At 37.1% G+C, this 23,100-nt stretch overlaps 1 protein-coding gene and 1 pseudogene across 9 annotated transcripts in view; one reads left to right on the forward strand and one right to left on the reverse strand.

Annotated features, from left to right (window-relative positions):
- TMEM116 (transmembrane protein 116) overlaps nucleotides 1–23,100 on the reverse strand; it is a 233,242-nt gene that overhangs the window by 184,603 nt on the left and 25,539 nt on the right. The window lies entirely within an intron of this gene.
- On the forward strand, nucleotides 15,793–16,319 carry LOC133075750 (ferritin light chain-like; annotated as a pseudogene).

Below are 23,100 nucleotides of genomic sequence, written 5' to 3' on the forward strand. Positions count from 1 at the left end.
GTGGGTGAGAATGTAAATTGATAGAACCACAGTGGAAAACAGTATGGAGGTTCCTTAAACAACTAAAAATAGAAGTACCATATGACCCAGCAATCCCACTACTGGGCATATACCCTGAGAAAACCATAATTCAAAAAGGGACATGTACCACAATGTTCATCACAGCACTATTTACAATAGCCAGGACATGGAACTAACCTAAATGTCCATCTACAGATGAATGGATAAAGAAGATATGGCACATATGTAAAATGCAATATCACTCAGCCATGAAAAGAAACGAAATTGAGTTATTTGTAGTGAGGTGGATGGACCTAGAGTCTGTCATACAGAGTGAAGTAAGTCAGAAAGAGAAAAACAAATACCGTATTCTAATGCATATATATGGAATCTAAAAAAAAAAATGGTACTGATGAACCTAGTTGCAAGGCAGGAATAAAGATATAGACATAGAGAATGGACTTGAGGACACGGGGTGGGAGGGGGAAACTGGGGCAAAGTGAGAGTAGCATCAACATATATACACTACTGAATGTAAAACAGCTAGTGGGAAGCAGGCATTAGCACAGGGAGATCAGCTCGGTGCTTTGTGATGACCTAGAGGGGTAGGATAGGGAGGATGGGAGGGAGGCTCAAGAGGGAAGGGATATGGGGACATGTGTATGCTTATGGCTGATTCACTTTGTTGTACAACAGAAACTAACACAGTATTGTGAAGCAATTATACTCCAATAAATATCTATTAAAAAGAAAAACCTAAATGATGAAAATATTCCATTTTTAGGGAAGTATTTCTGTCTTGATATCCAGGTTTCTACAGAGTATTAAGTTAGGTACCAGGATGCTCCAGTAACATGGAAAAAGAGAAAAGAGTCAAGCTTGGGTTTGCTTTTGTGACATAATAAGAAATATAAGGGTAAGCTGGGACAAAGTGAGAGACTGGCATGGACATATATACACTACCAAATGTAAAACCGATAGCTAGTGGGAAGCAGCCACATAGCACAGGAAGATCAGCTCGGTGCTTTGTGACCACCTAGAGGGGTGGGGTAGGGAGGGTGGGAGGGAGAGAGACACAAGAGGGAAGAGATATGGGGATATATGTATACGTATAGCTGATTCACTTTGTTATAAAGCAGAAACTGACACACCATTGTAAAGCAATTATACTCCAAAAAAGATGTTAAAAAAAAAAGATAAAAAAAAAAAAGAAAGAAATATATATTTGGTCTCTGTCCCTGGTTGCTGACACAGAGCTCAAAAACCCTTGGAATTTCCTGGGTGACAGGAGTGTCTTTTGTTCTAATGAGGCGATTCGTGGTAGGCTCCTGGCTAGCTTCAGGACTGGGGCTGGTCACCAAACAGATCAAGCCATAATTAGAGGCTTGGAACTTTCAGCCCTATGTCCAATCCTCCGGGGAGGGGAGAGAGCTTGGAAATTGAGTAATAATTGATCATGCCCACATGATGAAGACTCCATAAAAATCTCTATAACAATGGAATTCGGAAAGCTTCTGGGTTGGTGAACACATCCGTGTGCCAGGAGGGTGGCCCACCTCAACTCCATGGGGACAGAAGCTCCTGTGCTAAGGACCCTTTTGGACCTTGCCCTCTCTCTCTCTCTTTTTTTAAAAAGTAATTAATTTATTAATTTATTAATTTATTATTTTTGGCTGCATTGGGTCTTCGTTGCTGCGCACAGGCTTTCTCTAGTTGCGGTGAGCAGGGGCTACCCTTCGTTGTAGTGGGCAGGCTTCTCATTGCAGTGGCTTCTCTTGTTGCGGAACACAGGCTCTAGGCGCACGGGCTTCAGTGGTTGTGGCAAGTGGGCTCAGTAGTTGTGGCTCATGGACTCTAGAGCACAGGCTCAGTAGTTGTGGCACACAGGCTTAGTTGCTCCGCAGCATGTGGGATGTTCCTGGACCAGGGCTCAAACCCATGTTTCCTGCATTGGCAGGCGGATTCTTAACCACTGCACCACCAGGGAAGTCCCCGTATCTCTCTCTTCATCTGGCTATTCATCTGTGTCCTTCATTATATTCTTTATAATAAACTGGTAAATGTTAAGTATTTCCCTGAGTTCTGTGAGCCATTATAATTATATTATTAATAGCAAATTACCAAACCTTAGGAGGGGGTCATGGGAACCCTGATTTGTAGCCAAGTTGGACAGAAGAGAGGGTAACCTGGGCACCCACTTCTTGCAATTGGTGTCTGAAGTGGAGACCGGTCTTGTGGGACTGAGCCCTTAACCTGTGAGATCAGTGCTAACTCCAGGTAGTTAGTGTTAGACCTGAATTGTAGATACTCATTTGGTGTCTGGAGACTTGAGGAACTGGTTGGTTGGGAACAACACATTTGGTGTCAGAAATGTTGTGAGCAGAGAAAGTTTTCCTTTAGCTTTTTAATGTAATAATAGAATAATCAATTATATCATCTAATTCCCAGCTCAAAAGTGGAGAAAATAGAAAGTATTCTTAAACAATTCTTACTAACTGAGTAGTGGTAAAGGTGAAGGTTAGGTCCTAAAGACCTACTTAAAATATTTTCATCTGAATTTGTCTAAGGAGAGATTTAGCTATGGTACCAGACTCAAGGTGATCTCTTAACTAACTAACTAGTTATGATCTCATAAGTAGTGCTAGGAAACTTTGATTCTGTAAAACTGATGCCTGGGTGTGTTCTCAAGTTAAATAGGTAAACAGTAATGGATTATCAGAAGATCCAGACTGGCTATATAAAAAAATGACTCTAAATGGAAATTTCCACTCTATAGACAGGTGAAAAGGGAAGAAACAAGGGTCTCTCAATCCACCCTTTCCCACTGGATCCCAGTCAGGAGAGGGAAGAAAAAGGAAGTTCTCCTTTCAGGGGTGGCTGTGGCTCACTGTGGGGACAAGGACACAGGTGGTAGTAGGGAATATTCATTGGTATGAGCTCTCCTGAAGGTTGCCATTTTGATACCAAGACCTGGCCCCACCCAACAGCCTGTAGGCTTCAGTGCTGGGATGTCTCAGGCCAAACAACCAATAGGGTGGGAATGCAGCCCCAGTCATCAGCAGACAGGCTGCCTAAGTCTTCCTGAACCCACAGCCACGTCTAAACACACCCCTTGAAATGGCCATGCCCACCAGAGAGACAAGACCCAGCTCCACCCACCAGTGGGCAAGCACCAGTCCCTCCCACCAGAAAGCCTGCACAAGCCTCTTAGACCAGCTTCACCCACCAGCGGGCAGACACCAAAAGCAAGAGGAACTACAATCTTGCAACCTGCAGAACAGAGGCAGCAAACACAGAAAGTCAGACAAAATGAGACAGCAGAGGAATATGTTCCAGACGAAGGAACAAGATAAAACCCCAGAAGAAAAACTAAGTGAAGTGGAGATAGGAAATTTACCCGAAAAAGAATTCAGAGCAATGACAGTAAAGATGATCCAAGATATTGGAAAAAGAATGGGGGCACAGATGGAGAAGATACAAGAAATGTTTAACAAAGAGCTACAAGATATACTGAACAAACAGAGTTGAACAATACAATAACTGAAATGAAAAATACACTAGAAGGAATCAATAGCAGAATAAATGAGGCAAAAGAACAGGTAAGTGAGTTGGAAGACAGAATGGTGGAAACACTGACATGGAACAGACTAAAGAAAAAAGAATGAAAAGAAATGAGGACAGTTTGAGAGACCAACATTAAACACACCAACATCTGCAGTATAGGGGCCCCAGAAGGAGAAGAGAGAGAGAAAGGGCCTGAGAAAATATTGTAGGAGATAATAGCTAAAAACTTCCCTAACGTGGGAAAAGAAACACTCACTCAAGTCCAGGAAGCGCAGAGAGTCCCATACAGGATAAACCCAAGGAGGAACATGCTGAGACACACAGTAATCAAACTGACCAAAAATTAAAGAAAAAGAGAAAATATTAAAAGCAACAAATAACATACAAGGGAATCCCCATAAGGTTATAAGTTGATTTTTCAGCAGAAACTCTGCAGGCAAGAAGGGAGTGGCATGATATATTTAAAGTGATGAAAAGGAAAAACCTACAACCAAGAATACTCTACCCAGCAAGGCTCTCATTCAGATTCAAGGGAGAAGTCAAAAGCTTTACAGACAAGCAAAAGCTTTACAGACAAGCAAAAGCTAAGAGAATTCAGCACCACCAAAACAGCTTTACAACAAATGCTAAAGGAACTTCTCTAGGTGGAAAAGAAAAAGACACAACTAGAAATAAGAAAATTACAAATGGGAAATCTCACCAGTAAATGCAAACATACAGTAAAGTTAGGAAATCATCCATAAACAAATATGATATCAAAGCCAGCAATCATGAGAAGAGGAGAGTAAAAATGCAGGATATTGGAAATTTATTTGAAATCAAGAGACCAGCAACTTAGAAACAATCTTTTATATACATAGACTACTATATCAAAACCTCCTAGTAAGTTCAAACCAAAAATCTACAATAGATATACACACAAAAAAGAAAGAGGAATCCAAACACAACACTAAAGATAGTCATCAAGTCACAAGAGAAGAGAACAACAGAGGAGGGGAAGGAAAAAGACCTACAAAAACAAATCCAAAACAGTTAACAAAATGGCAATAAGAACATACATATTGGTAATTACCTTAAATGTAAATGAATTAAATGCTCCAACCAAAAGATATAGACTGGCTGAACGGATACAAAAAACAAGACCTGTATACATGTTGTCTATAAGAGGCCCACTTCAGATCCAGGGACACATAGAGACAGAAAGTGACGGGATAGAAAAAGGTATTCCATGCAAATGGAAAGCAAAAGAAAACTGGAGTAGCAATACTCATATCAGACAAAATAGACTTTAAAATAAAGACTGTTACAAGAGACAAAGAAGGACACTACATAATGATCAAGGGATCAATCCAAGAAGAAGATATAACAATTGTAAATATATATGCACCCACCAAATGAGCCAAAAAAAGAGAAATTGACAGTAACACAATAATAGTGAGGGACTACAGTACCCCACTTTCATCAAAGAACAGATCATCCACACAGAAAATCAATAAGCTAACACAGGCCTTTAATGACACATTAGATCAGACGGATTTAAATGATATTAATAGAGCATTCCATCTGAAAGCAGCAGAATACACATTCTTTTCAACTGCACATGGAACATTCTCCAGGATAGATCACATGCTGGGCCATAAAGCAAGCCTCAGTAAATTTAAGAAAACTGAAATCATATCAAGCATCTTTTCCGACCACAATGCTACGAGATTAGAAATCAACTAGAAGAAAAAAAAACTGTAGAAAACACTAACATGTAGAGGCTAAAAATATGCTACTAAACAATCAATGGATCACTGAAGAAATCAAAGAGGAAATAAAAAAGTACCTAGAGTTAAATGAAAATGAAAGCATGACGATCCGAAACCACGACGGAGCCAGCCCTTCTCTGGCTGGAAGCAGCATTTCTCTGGGTGCCAAGGTGAGAGTGGAAGTGGTGTTGTGCAGGGAATGGGGGGCGAGGCACCACGGGTCGGCAGGCAAGACGCGAGGTTCATGGTGCTGGGCTGGAGGTCAAGGATGCATTCCAAGACAGTTCTAAAAATATGTCACCAGCTCCAACCTTATAGTTGACCTAGCCATGGAAAACCTCATTGGAACCTCACGAGCTCAGACCATACTGGCACTCTTAAAAACCATTCCCATCAAAAAGTATCAGGAATGAAAATCAGGAATGATATATACCTACGACTTCAAGAAAGTTCCTGTATCAGCTAACAGTTTAGCAGATCAGCTAGTTTCTTTGATCATCAAGCAGGCGTAATCAACCCACTAACACAAAAGAGGAAAACGTCTCTATATCAGTGTTTTTCACATTATGCATGTGACCCATTTAGTAGGTCATGAAATCAATTTTGTGAGTCACAACGAACATTTTTAAAAACAAAATAAAATATAAAATATCAGAGTGCTTTGCATGAATCCTTTGTCAGAATTTTAAACCGTGCAAGGAATACTAAGGTCAGTTTCAATATGTGGAAAGATATTTGATGGAGGGGATATGAGGAATAGGATGTACATTGATTGCCTAAGAAATGGTTTTTCAATCATTTGTCTGCTGATGTCTTATTTGGTTTTCAAAATAACAAGGTTGATGTGCAGTCTAGTTGATATATTACCATGACTTGCAACTGGATATAAAGTCTGAGATGTTCCACTGAGATTCAGCTGCAAACTGCATTTTTTGGAAAGATGTTATCTAGGCTATAATATATATATATGTGTATATATATATATGTATATATATATATATATATATATATATATATATATACATATATATATATACACACACATGAATGCCAATTATAGTTAGTGGCAAATATTATAATTGCCTCTTTTCAAAATTGCTTTTAAAATGGATCATTTCTTTTTTAAAAGAAAGAGGAATAATGAAGTGAAATATGCAGAAACATGTTCAAGTTCTACTGCTGGATCTCGAAGTATGAATAGTGACAATATTGAGAAAAATGTTCACTCTAATCTGCAAACATCAACTTCGTTTGAGCCACATTTCAAAAAGAAAAAAGTAACTGCAAGACGTTATAATGAAGATTATTTAAAATACGGTTTTATCAAATGTGAAAAACCCTTTGAAAATGACAGACCTCAGTGTGTTATTTGTAATAATATTCTCGCAAATGAAAGCTTAAAACCTTCAAAATTAAAAAGGTACTTAGAAACACAGCATGCTGAACTTATTGATAAGCCTCTTGAATACTTTCAAAGAAAGAAAATAGATGTAAAGTCATCAACACAATTTCTTAGTTGCTCTACTACTGTTAGTGAGAAAACATTATTATCATCATATTTAGTTGCTTATCATGTGGCAAAAGAGAACATGGCTCACACAGCTGCTGAAAAAATTATTCTTCCAGCATGTTTGGATATGGTGCATACAATTTTTTATGATAAATCTGCTGATAAATTAAAAACTATTCCTAGTGATAACACAATATCTCTTCAAATTTGTACGGTTGCCGAACATTTAGAGGCAATGCTTATTACTCGGTTACAGTTGGCAATAGACTTTGCAATCCAGCTTGATGAAATCACGGGTACTGGAAGCTGCACAGCACTTTTAGTCTATGTCAGATATGCGTGGCAAGGCGATTTTATGGAAGATTTTTTGTGTTGTTTAAACTTAACCTCACACCTAAGTGGATTAGATATTTTCACAGAATTAGAAAGGTGCATTGTTGGTCAGTATAAATTAAACTGGAAAAACTGCAAAGGAATTACAAGTGATGGAACAGCAAACATAACTGGAAAACAGAGCAGAGTAATTAAAAAATTGCTACAAGTTACTAGTGCTGCGTGGAATCACTGTTTTATACATCGTGAAGCGTTAGCATCCAGAGAGATTCCACAGAAGCTCATGGAAGTATTGAAAAATGCAGTGAAAGTTGTTAACTTTATTAAAGGAAGCTCACTAAATAGCTGACTTCTTGGAACATTTTATTCGGAGATTGGAGCTAATTATACCCACTTACTGTATCATACCAAAGTTCGTTGGTTGTCTCAAGGGAAAATACTAAGCAGCGTTTACGAACTCAGGAATGAGATCCACGTTTTTCGCATTGAAAAGAAATCTCATTTGGCAACTATTTTTGAGGATGATATTTGGGTAACGAAACTGCCATATTTAACTGATATTTTTGGAATCCTTAATGAACTACGTTTAAAGCTACAGGGGAAAAACAGTGATATATTCCAACATGCCGAATGTATCCAAGGATTCCAGAAGGCATTATTGTGGCAAGTGAGGCTTAAAAGCATCCATCCTAGCTACTACATGTTTCCAAGGTTTTTGCAGCACATTGAAAAGAATGTTGTTAATGAAAACATTTTGGAAGAAATAAAACTAGAGATATTGTTGCATCTCACTTCTCTATGTCAAACTTTTAACCATTTATTCCCAGAAGAGAAATTTGAAACATTAAGACAGAATTGTTGCATAAAAGGTCCGTTTGCTTTTCGAAACCCAGAATCAATAATTGAGTTAAACTTGGTGCCTGAAGAAGAAAATGAATTATTGAAGCTCAGTTCTTCATATACATTGAAGAATGATTATGAAACACTAAGTTTATCAGCATTTTGGATTAAGATAAAGGAAGACTTTCCTTTGATAAGTCAAAAGAGTATCCTGCTATTATTACCATTCACAACAACTAGTTTGTGTGAACTAGGATTTTCAGTCTTAACCCAGTTAAAAATAAAGGAAAGGAATGGATTAAATGGTGCAGCAGATATGCTATTAGCATTATCCTCCTGTGTTCCAGACTGGAATGAACTTATGAACAGGCAAGCACGCCTACCACATTAAATAAATCTTTTTGTTTTTAATTGGAGTATAGTTGCTTTACAATGTTGTGTAAATAAATCTTACCTGGGGCTTTTTTTTGCAAAAAAAAAAAAAAAAAACCTGTGTGACACATCAAAAGCAGTTCTAAGATGGAAGTTTATAGCAATACAATCTTACCTCAGTAAACAAGAAAAATCTCAAATAAACAACCTAACTTACACCTAAAGCAACTAGAGAAAGAAGAACAAAGAAAATCCAAAGTTAGTAGAAGGAAAAAATCCTAAAAAGCAGAGCAGAAATAAATGAAATAGAGATGAAGAAAACAATACAAAAGATCAATGAAACTGAAAGCTGGTTCTTTGAAAAGATAAACAAAATTGATAAACCTTTAGCCAGACTCATTAAGAAAAAAAGGGAGAGGGCTCAAATCTATAAAATTAGACATGAGAAAGGAGAAGTTACAATGGACACCACAGAAATACAAAGGATCATAAGAGACTACTACAAGCAACTATATGCCAATAAAATAGACAACCTAGAAGAAATGGACAAATTCTTAGAAAGGTACAATCTCCCAAGACTGAAAAGGAAGGTACAGAAAATATGAACAGACCAATCACAAGTACTGAAATTAAAACTGTGATTTAAATACTCCCAACAAACAAAAGCCCAGGACCAGGTGGTCTCACAGGCAAATTCTATGAAACATTTAGAGAACAGTTAACACCTATCCTTATGAAACTATTTTTTTAAATTGCAGAGGAAGGAACACCCCCAAACTCATTCTATGAGGCCACCATCACCCTGATACCAAAACCATACAAAGATACCACAAAAAAAGAAAATTGTAGACCAATATCACTGATGAACATAGATGTAAAAATCGTCAACAAAGTACTAGCAATCCGAATCCAACAATACAATAAAAGGATCATACACCATGATCAAGTGGGATTTATCCCAGGGATGCAAGGATTTTTCAGTATTCTCAAATCAATCAATGTGATACACCACATTAACAAGTTGAAGAATAAAAAACATATGATCATCTCAATAGATGCAGGAAAAGCTTTTGACAAAATTCAACATCAATTTATGATAAAAACTCTCCAGAAAGTGGGCATAGAGGGAGCATAACTCAACATAACAAAGGCCATATGTGACAAACCCAGAGCTAACATCATACGCAACAGTGAAAAGCTGAAAGCATTTCCTCTAAGATCACGAACAAGACAAGGATGTCCACTCTTGCCACTTTTATTCAACATAGTTTTGGAAGTCCTAGTCATGGCAATCAGAGAAGGAAAAGAAAGAAAAGGAATCCAAACTGGAAAAGAAGAAGTAAAACTGTCACTATTTGCAGATGACATGATACTATACATAGAAAATCCTAAAGATGCTACAAGAAAACTACTAGAGCTCATCAATGAATTCAATAAAGTTGCAGGATACAAAATTAATACACAGAAATCTGTTGCATTTCTATACACTAACAGTGAAAGGTCAGAAAGATAAATTAAGGAAATAATCCCATTTACCATCGAATCAAAAAGAATAAAATACCTAGGAATAAACCTAACTAAGGAGGCAAAAGACCTGTCTCTGAAAACTATAAGATGCTGATGAAAGAAATCGAAGATGACACAAACAGATGGAAAGATATACCATGCTCTTGGACTGGAGGAATCAATTTTGTGAAAATGACTATACTACCCAAAGCAATCTACATATTCAATGCAATCCCTATCAAATTACCAATGGCATGTTTTGCAGATCTAGAACAAAAAAATCTTAAAATTTGTATGGAAACACAAAAGACCCTGAGGAGCCAAAGCAATCTTGAGAAAGAAAAACGGAGCTGGAGGAATCAGGTTCCCTGACTTCAGACTATACTATAAAGCTACAGTAACCAAAACAGTATGGTACTGGCACAAAGACAGACTTACAGATCAATGGAACAGAAGAGAAAGCCCAGAAATAAACCCACACACCTATGGTCAATTAATCTATGACAAAGGAGGCAAGAATATACAATGGAGGAAAGACAGTCTCTTCAATAAGTGGTGCTGGGAAAACTGGACAGCTACTGTAAAGGAATGAAATTAGAACATTTTCTAACACCATACACAAAAATAAACTCAAAATGGTTTAAAGACCTAAAGGTAAGACCAGATACTATAAAACTCCTAGAGGAAAACATAGGCAGAACACTCTTTGACATAAATTGCAGCAAATTCTTTCAATCCATCTCCGAGAGTAATGGAAATAAAAACAAAAATAAACAAATGGGGCCTAATTAAACTTAAAATCCTTTCCACAGCAAAGGAAATCATAAAACGAAGGGCAACACACAGAATGGGAGAAAATATTTGCAAATGAAATGACTGACAAGAGATTAACCTCCAAAAGATGTATGCATCCCTATGTTCACTGCAGCACTATTTACAGTAGCCAAGACATGGAAGCAACCTAAATGTCCATTGACAGAGGAATGGATAAAGAAGATGTGGTACATATATACAATGGAATATTACTCAGCCATAAAAAAGAATGAAATAATGCCATTTGCAGCAACATGGATGGACCTAGAGATTATCATACTAAGTGAAATAAGTCAGACAGAGAAAGACAAATATCATATGATATCAGTTATATGTGGAATGTAAAAATAAAAATGATACAAATGAACTTATTTGCAAAACGGAAACAGACTCACAGACTTAGAAAATAAACTTATGATTACCAAAGGGGAAAGATGGGGGGAGAGAAAAATTAGGAGGTTGGTATTAACATATACACACTACTATATATAAAGGGAACTCTACTCAATACTCCGTAATAACCTATATGGAAAAATAATTTTTTTTAATTGGGGTATAGTTGTTTTACAATGTTGTCTTAGTTTCTGCTGTACAACGAAGTGAATCAGCTATATGTATACATATATCCCCTCCCACTTGGATCTCCCTCTCACCCACCCTTATCCCACCCATCTAGGTCTCCACAAGGCACCAAGCTGAGCTCCCTGTGTTATAGAGCAGGTTCCCACTAGCTATCTATTTTACACACGGTAGTGTATATATGTCAATCCCAATCTCCCAATTCATCCCACCCCCCATTCCCCCCCCCGCCATGTCCACACATCCACTCTCTACATCTGTCTCTATTCCTGCCCTGCAAATAGGTTAATCTGTACCATTTTTCTAGATTCCACATATATGCATTAACATATGATATTTGTTTTTCTCTTTCTGACTTACTTCACTCTGTATGACAGACAGGAGAAGAATTTGAAAAAAAATAGATACGTGTATATGTATAACTGAATCACTTTGCTGTATACCTGAAACTAACACAACATTGTAAATCACTTATACTCCAATATAAAATTAAAATTAAAAAAAAAAAAAGAAAATGGCTCTGCCTGTTTACCTAGGGCTGGTGGAAAACTATACTTAAGCCAGACTTGGAAAGTTTCAGGCTTCAGTGTTATTCAGTTTAAAAAGAGACTTCAGAGACAAGAGAGGTCTCACTGGGTGGTTAGAACCTTAACTCTTAAAAGAGGTGTTGAGGGAGTTCCCTGGTGTCCTAGTGGTTAGGATTCCTGGCTTTCACTGCTGTGGCCCGGATTCAATCCCTGGTCAGGGAACTGAGATCCCGCAAGCCGTGTGGCACGGCAAAAAAAAAAAAAAAAAAAAAAGAGGTGTTGAACTATATACAATGCAGTTCTGGTTTGATATTGACCAAGATTTCCTAATCTCTGATTCAGTGTACTTTCTACTATTTCTTTTCTAATGGATTATACAGTTGGAGCATATTTTATCTTCTCATCAGCTCTCTTGGGCCTGTGAGCTTTTGGTAAATGATTGATTTCTTCTGTTCCAGTTCAGTGAAGTGGCATAAGGGTGCTGTGGCTGTATTGAGCTAATTCTCTCTGACCAGCTCTGGCTTTCCTATAACTAGCCAAACATCTAGAACAGAACATCTAGGCAATTTCTGACAAATTTTGGGAGAAGGAGGCACTAATGCCTCGACAGATCAGCACAGTCAACCTATCTTGTCAAGAGAAGTTTCTGCCTTATCAAACGTATCTCTCCATAGGAAAGTATCAAAAATGAGGTTCTGAAACCTTGCCAAATGGAGAGATAAACTGAATCCACTTTCAGGACTAGGAAGAAGCAACTCTTGGTATAGGATACAAGATTAACATACAGAAATCTGTTGCATTTCTTTACACTAACAATGAAGTATCGGGAGTTCCCTGGCAGTCCAGTGGTTAGGACTCTGCACTTTCACTGCTGAGGGCCTGGGTTCAAGCCCTGGTTGGGGAACTAAGATGCCACAAGCAACATGTGGACATAAATAAATAAATAAATAAAGTGTTCATCTGTTTAAAAAAAAAAGCAATGAAGTATCAGAAAGAGAAAGTAAGAAAACAATCCCGTTTAAAGTCACATCAAAAAAATAAAATAAAATACCTAGGAATAAACCTGACCAAGGAGGTGAAAGACCTATATACTGAGAATTATAAAACACTGATAAAGGAAATTGAAGATGATTCACAGAAATAGAAAGATATCCCATGTGCTTCGATTGGAAGAACTAATATTGTTAAAATGGCCATACTACCCAAAGCAATCTACAGATTTAATGCAATCCCTATCAAATTACCCACGACTTTTTTTACAGAACTACAACAAATAATCCTAAAATTTCTATAGAACCATAGGAGACCCAGAATTGCCAAAGGAATACTGAGGAAAAAGAATGAAGCTGGAGGCATAACCCTTCCAGACTTCAGAAAATACTACAAAGCTATAGTAAACAAACAGTGCGGTACTGGCACAAAAACAGATGTATGGATCAATGGACCAGAATAGAGAGCCCAGAAATAAACCAACACACCTACAGTCAATTAATCTTCAACAAAGGAGGCAATAATATACAATGGAGTGTATAATTCAGCCAGTGGTGTTGGGAAAGCTAGACAGCCACATGTAAATCAGTGAAGTTAGAACACTCCCTTACCCCCTACACAAAAATAAACTCAATATGTCTTAAAGACTGAAATATCAGATATGACACCATAAAACTCCTAGAAGAGAACACAGGCAAAACATTCTCTGACATAAATCATAACAATGTTTTCTTAGGTCAGTCTCCCAAGGCAACAAAAATAAAAACAAAAAATAAACAAATGGGACCTAATCCAACTTAAAAGCTTTTGCACAGCAAAGGAAACCATAAACATAATAAAAATACAACCCACAGAATGGGAGAAAATATTTGCAAATGATGCGACTGACAAGGGATTAATCCAAAATATACAAACAGCTCATACAACTCAATAGCAAAATACCAAACAACTCATTCAAAAAATGGGCAGACCTAAATAGACATTTCCCCAAAGAAGACACACAGATGGCCAACAGGCACATGGAAATGCGCTCAACACTGCTAATTATTAGAGAAATGCAAATCAAAACTACAGTGAGGTACCACCTCACACAGATCAGAATGGCCATCATTAAACAGTCAACAAATAACAAATACTGTAGAGGGTACGGAGAAAAGTGAACCCTCCTACACTGTTGGTGGGAATATACATTGGTGCAGCCACTATGGAAAACAGTATGGTGGTTCCTTAAAAAACTAAAAATAGAAGTACCATATGACCCAGCAATCCCACTCCTGGGCATATATCTGGACAAAACTCTAATTCAAAAATATACATGCACCCAAATGTTCACAGCAACACTATTTACAATAGCCAAGACATGGAAGCAACCTAAATGTCCATCGACAGATGAATGGATAAAGAAGATGTGGTATATATACACAATGGAATACTACTCAGTCATAAAAAAGAATGAAATAATGCCATTGGCAGCAACGTGGACAGACGTAGAGATTATCTTACAAAATGAAGTAAGTCAGAAGGAGAAAAACAAATACCATATGATATCACATTTGTGTGGAATCTAAAATGACACAAATGAACTTATTTATGAAAGAGAAATAGACTCACACACATAGAAAACAAACTTATGGCTACCAAAGAGGAAAGGGGGTGGGGGAGGGATAAATTAGGAGTTTGGGAATAGCAGATACAAACTACTGTATACAAAATAGATAAACAACAAGGTCCTACTATATAGCACAGGGAAGTATATTCAATATCCTGTAATAAACCATAATGGAAAAGAATACGAAAAAGAATAGGTATATACATGTATAACTGAATCACTTTGCTGTACAGCAGAAATTAACACAACACTGTCAATCAGCTATACTTCAATTTTTAAAAAAGAGAGAACATTGGACAACAACAACAAAAAAGAAAAGAGCCACGTTAAATAGTATTTTTTTCCCCTCCAAACTGGCAGAATTTATCAGGAGGAAATGCAACAGGGAATATTAAATTTTTACTTTAATTTGGAAGAATCTGGACATTTTTTTCTTTTCTAAAGAATAATTTAGACATTTACTAAGAATTATTTATATAATATATTCTCCTGAGTCTGCCAAGTTAACTCTGAATATCAAAAGGCTGAAGTTTTTTAGCATAATCTCAGTCCCTGAGCTTTATTTATGACATTTGTACCAAGCACCTGTGATTTAAAAAACACTTGATATTACAATAATAACACAATGAATCCTGGCCTAATGATCATCACATAGGTGGTTAAAAAATACACTTTATGAACTTCACAAAAACAAACTAGGACTTCCACTTCTGGCCAAGATGGAGTGACAAGAACTGGATTTACCTTTCTGACAAACAAAAAAAACCCTGACAAAACATTTAAAACAATGGTTTTCAAGACACTAGATATCAGATAACAGAGGACACTGATCTCTGAAACATGGGAAACATAACATGAACCATACAATCCCCTCAGCTTACCTCCTAGAGAGAATTTCCATGCTGCAGTATAGGAAGAGGAAACTGAGGCAGAACATGGCAGACTCTGAGTTGAGGAGACAGACCAGAGAATCCAGGGAGACCAAGGCAGCTAGTGTTTATAGAACAGAGTGCCAGAGAGGAAAGAGATGCTCAGAGAACCCTAGAGATTTGCAGAGGGTCCTCCTGGAGTATTCAACCAACTACTGATTGGTGCGCTTGCATAAGGAAACTACCCAAAGCTGGGGAAAGAACCATCTAAAAGAAATAGAGAGAATGGTATCTAGAGATCACATAAGGCTAAGAATAGTGCCTGTTTGGCCGTGTGCTCGGAAGTCCCGCAGATCTGTCTCTTGCTTCAACAGTGTTTGGACAGAACAGACCCAGGGATGCCCCTTGAGCCAGCCTATGACCACCCTCCAACTTTTTTCCAGTTGCAACCTTCAGGATCAGCCACTTAGCTATCCTCGGAACCAGCCAACACCATTTTTTGAGCTTAACTCCTTATTACCGATCAACGATGAGCTCCCAGATTCATCAGAATTATTCCACTGAGGTGGAGGCCGCTGTCAACCGCCCTGTCAGCATGCATCTGCAGGCCTCCTATACCTTCCTCTCTCTGGGCTTCTATCTCAGCTGCGATGATGTGGCTTTGGAGGGTATGGGCCACCTTTTCTGAGAATTGGCCGAGGAGAAGCGGGAAGGCGCCAAGTGTCTCTTGAAAATGCAAAACAAGTGCGGCAGCTATGCCCTCTTCCAGGAAGTATAGAAGCCATCTCAAGATGAGTGGGGTAAAACCCAGGATGCTATGGAAGCCACCACTCTCATAGAGAAGAACCTGAGCCAGGCCCTTTTGGATCTGCATGCCCTGGGTTCTGCCCACACAGACCCCCACCTCTGTGACTTCCTGGAGAGCCACTTCCTAGATGAGGAGTTGAAACTCATCAAGAAGATGGGTGACCACCTAGCCAACCTCCACAGGCTGGCTGGTCCCCAGCTGGGCTGGGCGAGTATCTCTTTGAAAGGTTCACCCTCAAGCACGACTAGGAGCCTCCAGAGTCCAGCTGACTTTGAGGAGCCCCTCTGGTGTCAGGGCTTCTGCCTGAAGTCCCTCTCTGCACCCACTAGGCAGCTTTTGAACCACCCCAGAGCCCTCTCCCATGCCTTGGACCAAATGGAAACAATAAAGCTTTTTGCAGAAAAAAAAAAAAAAAGAATAGTGCCTGTTTCCACAACCAAGATTCAAAAAATTTAACAGAGCACAGGGCAGAGTACTCAGGAAGGTCTTGCCTCAATAGTGAGAAATAATTAGCCTGAGACTGAGCATTGCTCCAGACCTATGTAAAAAAATCATAAAAGCAAGACCTGAAAGATTCAAACTATTTCAAAGTAACTCAACTGCATCAAAGAAAAAAATTCAAGATTTGTTATAGAAACAGAGAAATATCTCATACCCAAAAAGATAAAATTCACAATTTCTGGCATCCAATAAAAGATTGGATGCAAAGAGGGAGGAAAACATGACCCATACTAAGGAGAATAATCAATCAACTGAAACCTACCCAGAACTGAAACAGATGTTAGAATTAGCAGTAAAAGATAATAAAACAGTTATTATAATTGTATTGTATATTTTTAATAAGTTGAGACATGGAAAATATCTCTAGAAGAACTAAATTGAACTGTTAGATATAAAAACTAAAATGGATGACATTTTTTAAATACACAGATTAGACACTTCAGAAGAAAAGATTAGTGAACTTGAAGGCATAGCAATAGAAAATATCCAAAATGAAAAACAGAGAAAAAAGAATCCAAAAACTGCACAAAAAAAGGATCAGTGAACTGTGGGAAAGTTTCAGGTAGCCCAAAATATAGATAATAGGAGGCCTGAAAGGAGTGGAAGTGGTGCAAAAGAGTGGAACAGAAAAATTATTTGAAGAAATAATGGACAAATAATTTCCAAATTTGATGATGATTATAAACTCATAGATACAAAAGCTTAATTAATTCCAAAACAAAAAATATGAAGAAAATAACATCAAGGCACATCATAATCAAATTGTTCATTTTTAAGAGAAAAATCTTAAAAACAGCCAGTTTTTTTAAAAAGATATGTACACAGGAACAAAGATATGGATAATACCAGATATGCTGATGGAAACAGTGCAAGCAAAAAGACGTGGAGCAAATTTTGTGACTTAAATTTTATCAATCTGGAATTATATACTCAGCAAATATACTCTCAAAAACAAAGGTGAAATAAAGACATTTTCAAACATCCAAAAGCAGATCCACAGTACAAGAAATGTTAAATAATGTGCTTCAGGCAGAGGAAAAATGACACCAGATGGACATCTGGATTTACACAAAAGAATGAAAAACACCAGAAGGGTTAGTATAAAAGATTTTTTCTTATTATTTAATCTCTTAATAACAATTAACAGTTTGAGCAAAAAAAAAATAACAATGTACTGTGGGCTTTCTGATATATATAAAAGAAAAATGCATGACAACAATAGTGTAAAGTCCAGGAAGGGAGAAATGGCAGAATTCTGTTGTAAGATTCTCATCCTTCACATGTATGTGAAGAAATACGGTATCACTTGAAGTCAAACTGTGATAAGTTAAAATGTATACTATGAACCATGCAACATAACCTCTAAAGTAACACAACAAAGAGTTTTAGCTAATAAACCAACAGAGGAGATAAAAGGTAATAATAAAATATAGTATATAAATCCAAATGAGGGCAGAAAAAAGAAGGAAACAGGAACAACGAACAGACAGAACAAATAGAAAACAAATAGCAAAATGACAGATTCAAATGCCACAATACAATCAAATTAAATGTAACTGGTCTAAACACCACAATTAAAAGACAGCATTGAGAATTCCCTGGCAGTCCAGTGGATAGGACTCCACGCTTTCAATGCCAGGGCCAGGTTCAATTTCTGGTCAGGGAACTAAGATGCTGCAAGCTGCGTGGTGCAGCCAAAAAAAAAAGACAGCATTGTCAGACTGGATAAGACAGTAAGACCTAAATATATGCTACCTACAAGAAATGCACTTCATTTTTTTTAAAAAGAAACTATTAAGCTCTTGTTTTATTATTATTATTATTATTTCTTTTTATTGGCTATGCAGTATGTGGGATCTTAGTTCCCTGACCAGGGATCGAGCCATGCCCCCTGCAGTGGAAGCATGGAGTCTTAACCACTGGACCGCTAGGGAAGTATCAAGAAATGTACTTTAAATATAAATACACAATTAAGTTAAAATAAAAGGAAGTACAAAGATAAAGCATGCCAATAATAATCAAAAGAAAGTTGAAATGGCTATATAAATATCAGGAAAAATAGATTTTAGAGCAAAGAATGTTACCAAGGATAAACCAGGTCATTTCATAATAGTAACTGGTTCACTTAATGAAGAGGACATAAAAATCCTAAATTTTTATGCCCCTTATAATAGAATTTCAAAATACATGAAGTAAAAACTAATAGAACTACAAGGAGAAATAGAAAAATCTACAATTATTGTCAGAGATATCAATATCTCTCACTTACTAATGAATACAATAAGTAGACAGAAAATTGGCAAGAATTTAGTAGACTTGAACAACACTATCAACCAATTTGACATAATCAACATTTAGAACACATTTTTTTCAATTGCATACAGAACACTTGTCAAGATGGATCATATTCTGGGTCATAAAATAAGTCTTAATAATTTCAAAAGCATACAAAGTATGTTTTCTGGAAATAAATCACATTATTATTGTGTAAGTATCTGACATTAAGCTTTTTGATTGCCAAGGAAGGCATTCATTACAAAAGACTTGTAATAAATATGTTTCAAACAAAGCTACTTGTAAGCTGCATTCAGTACAGTGTTATTTTAGTAAATGGAAGTGATATCCATTCAGTGTCACTTGTAATAAAGATGTTACTAACAGGGGCTTCCCTGGTGGCGCAGTGGTTGAGAATCTGCCTGCTAATGCAGGGGACACGGGTTCGCGCCCTGGTCTGGGAAGATCCCACATGCCGCGGAGCAACTAGATCCGTGAGCCACAACTACTGAGCCTGCGCGTCTGGAACCTGTGCTCCGCAACAAGAGAGGCCACGACAGTGAGAGGCCCGCGCACCGCGATGAAGAGTGGCCCCCGCTTGCCGCAACTAGAGAAAGCCCTAGCACAGAAACGAAGACCCAACATAGCAATCAATCAATCAATCAAGCAATCAATAAAACTTTAAAAAAAAAAAAAGATGTTACTAACAGAGCTACTTGAAAGCTGCATTCAGCACAGTGTTCATGCAGTGAAATGTAAAGGATATACATTCCATTAATGCATTTAGTGAAGTGGTTAAGAAGACTTGTAATAAAGATGTTTCTAACAGAGCTTACTTACTGAGTTCAGCACAATGTTATTACAATGATTAGAAGCAATACCCATTCTGTAATGCATGTAGTAAAATGTTTAAGAAAACTATAATAAACAGGTTTATAACAGGAAAAAAAAAGACATCTATCTCAAACATATTGCCAGCTGTAAGACACAGCTACTAGAAAAACAACCAGATAAGGATTTAGGCTATCCCCACTCACAAAGGTCTCTCTTTCAGAAAGTCCTGAGTAACCTAGATTAACTGACCACTGAGTGATCCACTTCTCCCTTCCCTTACCCTAATTCCTACTCTTAGGCTGTAAATTAGCCAATAAAGAGTAAACCCTCAAAACCCTAGACACTCTAACCTCAAACACTAGCAAAAGTAGAGCCCAAAGTCCATCCTTTCTCTCTACCCATAACCTCACTGTGTGGCTCTCAGGCATCTCAGTGCACAAGGAACGTTCTCCAGGATAGATCACATGCTAGGCCACAAAACAAGTCTCAACAAATTTAAGAGTACAGAAATTAGGACTTCCCTGATGGTCCAGTGGTTAAGAATCCGCCTTCCAATGCAGGGGATGTAGGTTCGATCCCTGGTCGGGGAACTAAGATTGAACATGCCATGGGGCAACTAAGCCCACATGCCACAACTACTGAGCCTGTGTGCTCTGGAGCCCATGCACCACAACTAGAGAGAGAAGCCCACGTGCCACAACTAGAGAAGCCCGGGCACCTCAATGAAGAGCCTGTGTGCTGCAATGAAAGATCCCACATGCTGCAACGAAGATCCCACGTGCCACAACTAAGACCCGACACAGCCAAAATAAATAAATAAATATTAAAAAGAAAAAAGAAATTATATCAAGCAGTTTTTCTGAACAGAATGATACAGAACTAGAAATCAATTATAGGAATAAAAATGGGAAAAACACAAACACATGGAGACTGAAGAACATGCTACTAAAAAACAATTGGGTCAATGAAGAAATCAAGGAAGAAAGAAAATACCTCAAGACAAATGAAAATAAAAATACAAATTCCAAAATCTACAAAAGGCAAAAAAGTAGTTCTAAGAGGGAAATTTATATTGATACAGGCCTACCTCAAGAAAGAAGAAAAATCTCAAATAAATAACCTAAACTACCATCTAATGGCATTAGAAAAATAAGAACAAACAAAACCCAAAGTCAGCAGAAGGAAGGAAATAATAAAGATCAAAGAGGATATAATAAATGAGAGAGCAAAAAGAAAAAATCAATGCAACCAAGAGCTGTTTTTTTGAAAGGATAAACAAAACCAATAGGCCTATAACCAGGCTCATTAATGAAGAGAGAAAGAGGACCCAAATAAGCAAAATAAGAAATGAAAGAGGAGAAATTACAACTCATATCACAGAAACCTAAAAAAAATAATAAAAGAATACTACAAACAGTTATATGCCAACACACTGGACAATTGAGAAGAAATGGATAAATTCCTAGAAACATACAATCTTCCAAGACTGAATCAAGAAGAAACGGATTACCTAAATAGATTGATCAATAGTAGTGAAATTGAATCAGTAATCCAAAAACTCCCAGCAAAAGAAAGTCCAGGAACAAATGGATTCACAAGGGAATTCTACCAAATATAGAAAGAAGACATAATAACTATCACTTTCAAACTATTGCAAAAAATTGAAGGGAACACTCCCAAATTCATTCTATGAGGCCACCATTACCCTGATACCAAAACTAGACGAACTACAAAAAAGGAAAATTATGGGCTAATACCTCTGATGAATATAGATGCAAAAATCCTAAACAAAATATTAGCAAACCAAATTCAACAATACAGAAAAAGGATCATATACCATGATCAAGTGGAATTTATTCCTGAATGCAAGAATGGTTTAAAATCCACAAATCAGTCAATGTGGTACACCACACTAACAAATAGAAGAATAAAAATCATATGATGATCTCAATAGATGCAGAAAAAGCTTCTGACAAAATTCAACATCTATTTATGATAAAAACTCTCCACAAATTGGGTATAGAGAGAACGTACTTCAATATATGAAGTCCATATATGACAAGCCCATAGCTAACGTTATACTCAACAGTGAAAAGCTGAAAGCATGTCCTTGAAGATCAAGAACAAAAGTAGGATGCCCACTCTCACCACTTTTATTCAACATAGTATTAGAAGTCCTAGCCACAACAGACAAGAAAAAGAAACAAAAGGCTTCCAAATTAGAAGGGAAGAAGTAAAACTGTCACTATTTGTAGATGACATGATACTACATATACAAAACCCTAAAGTCTCCACCAAAAAACTGTTAGAACTCATCAATGAATTCAGTAAAGTTGCAGGACACAAGATCGATATACAGAAATCTGTTGTTTTCTATACACTAATAAAGAACTATCAGAAAGAGAAAGCAAAAAAAAAAAAAAAAAACCAATTCCATTTAAAATAGCATCAAAAAGAATAAAATACCTAGAAATAAACTTAAATAAGAAGGTGAAAAACCTATATTCTTAAAACTACAAAACGTTGATGAAGGAAATTTTAGATGATACAAATAAATGGAAAGACACACCATGTTCATGGATTGGAAGAATTAATATTGTTAAAATGTCCATAGTATCCAAAGCAATCTACAGATTCAATGCAATCCCTATCAAAATATTCATGACATTTTTCACAGAATGAGAACGAATAATCCTAAAATTTATATGGAACCACACATGACCCCGAATAGCCGAAGCAAACTTGAGAAAAAATAACAAAGCTGGAGGTATCACATTCCCTGACTTCAGACTATACTACAAAGCTACAGTCATCAAAACAGTATGGTACTGGCACAAAAACAGGCACATAGATCAATGGAACAGAATAGTGAGCCCAGAAATTAACCCACACATTTATGGTCAATTAATCTGTCAAAAGAGGCAAAAATATACAATGGGAAAAGACACTCTTCAATAAGTGGTGCTGGGAAAACTGGACAGCTACGTGTAAAAGAATGATTTTAGAACATCTCATCACACCGTATACAAAAATAAACTCAAAATGGATCAAAGACCTAAGTGTAAGACAGGAAACCATAAAACTCTTAGAAGAAAACATACACAGAACATTCTTTGACATAGCAACATTTTTGGGGATCAGTCTCTTCATGCAAAGGAAACAAAGGCAAAATTAACAAATGAGACCTAATTAAACTTGAAAGCTTTTGCATAACAAAGAAAACCACTGACAAAATGAAAAGACAACGTATGGAATAGGAGAAAATATTTGCAAATGATATGTCTGATAAGGAGTTAATATCCAAAATATATAAACAGCTCAAACAACTCAATATCAAAAAACCAAACAACCAAATTTAAAAATGGGCAGAAGACCTGAATAGACATTTTTCCAAAGAAGACATACAGATGGCCAACAGGC

Source organism: Eubalaena glacialis, chromosome 15, assembly GCF_028564815.1.
Source record: "Eubalaena glacialis isolate mEubGla1 chromosome 15, mEubGla1.1.hap2.+ XY, whole genome shotgun sequence".
Lineage (NCBI taxonomy): Eukaryota > Metazoa > Chordata > Mammalia > Artiodactyla > Balaenidae > Eubalaena > Eubalaena glacialis.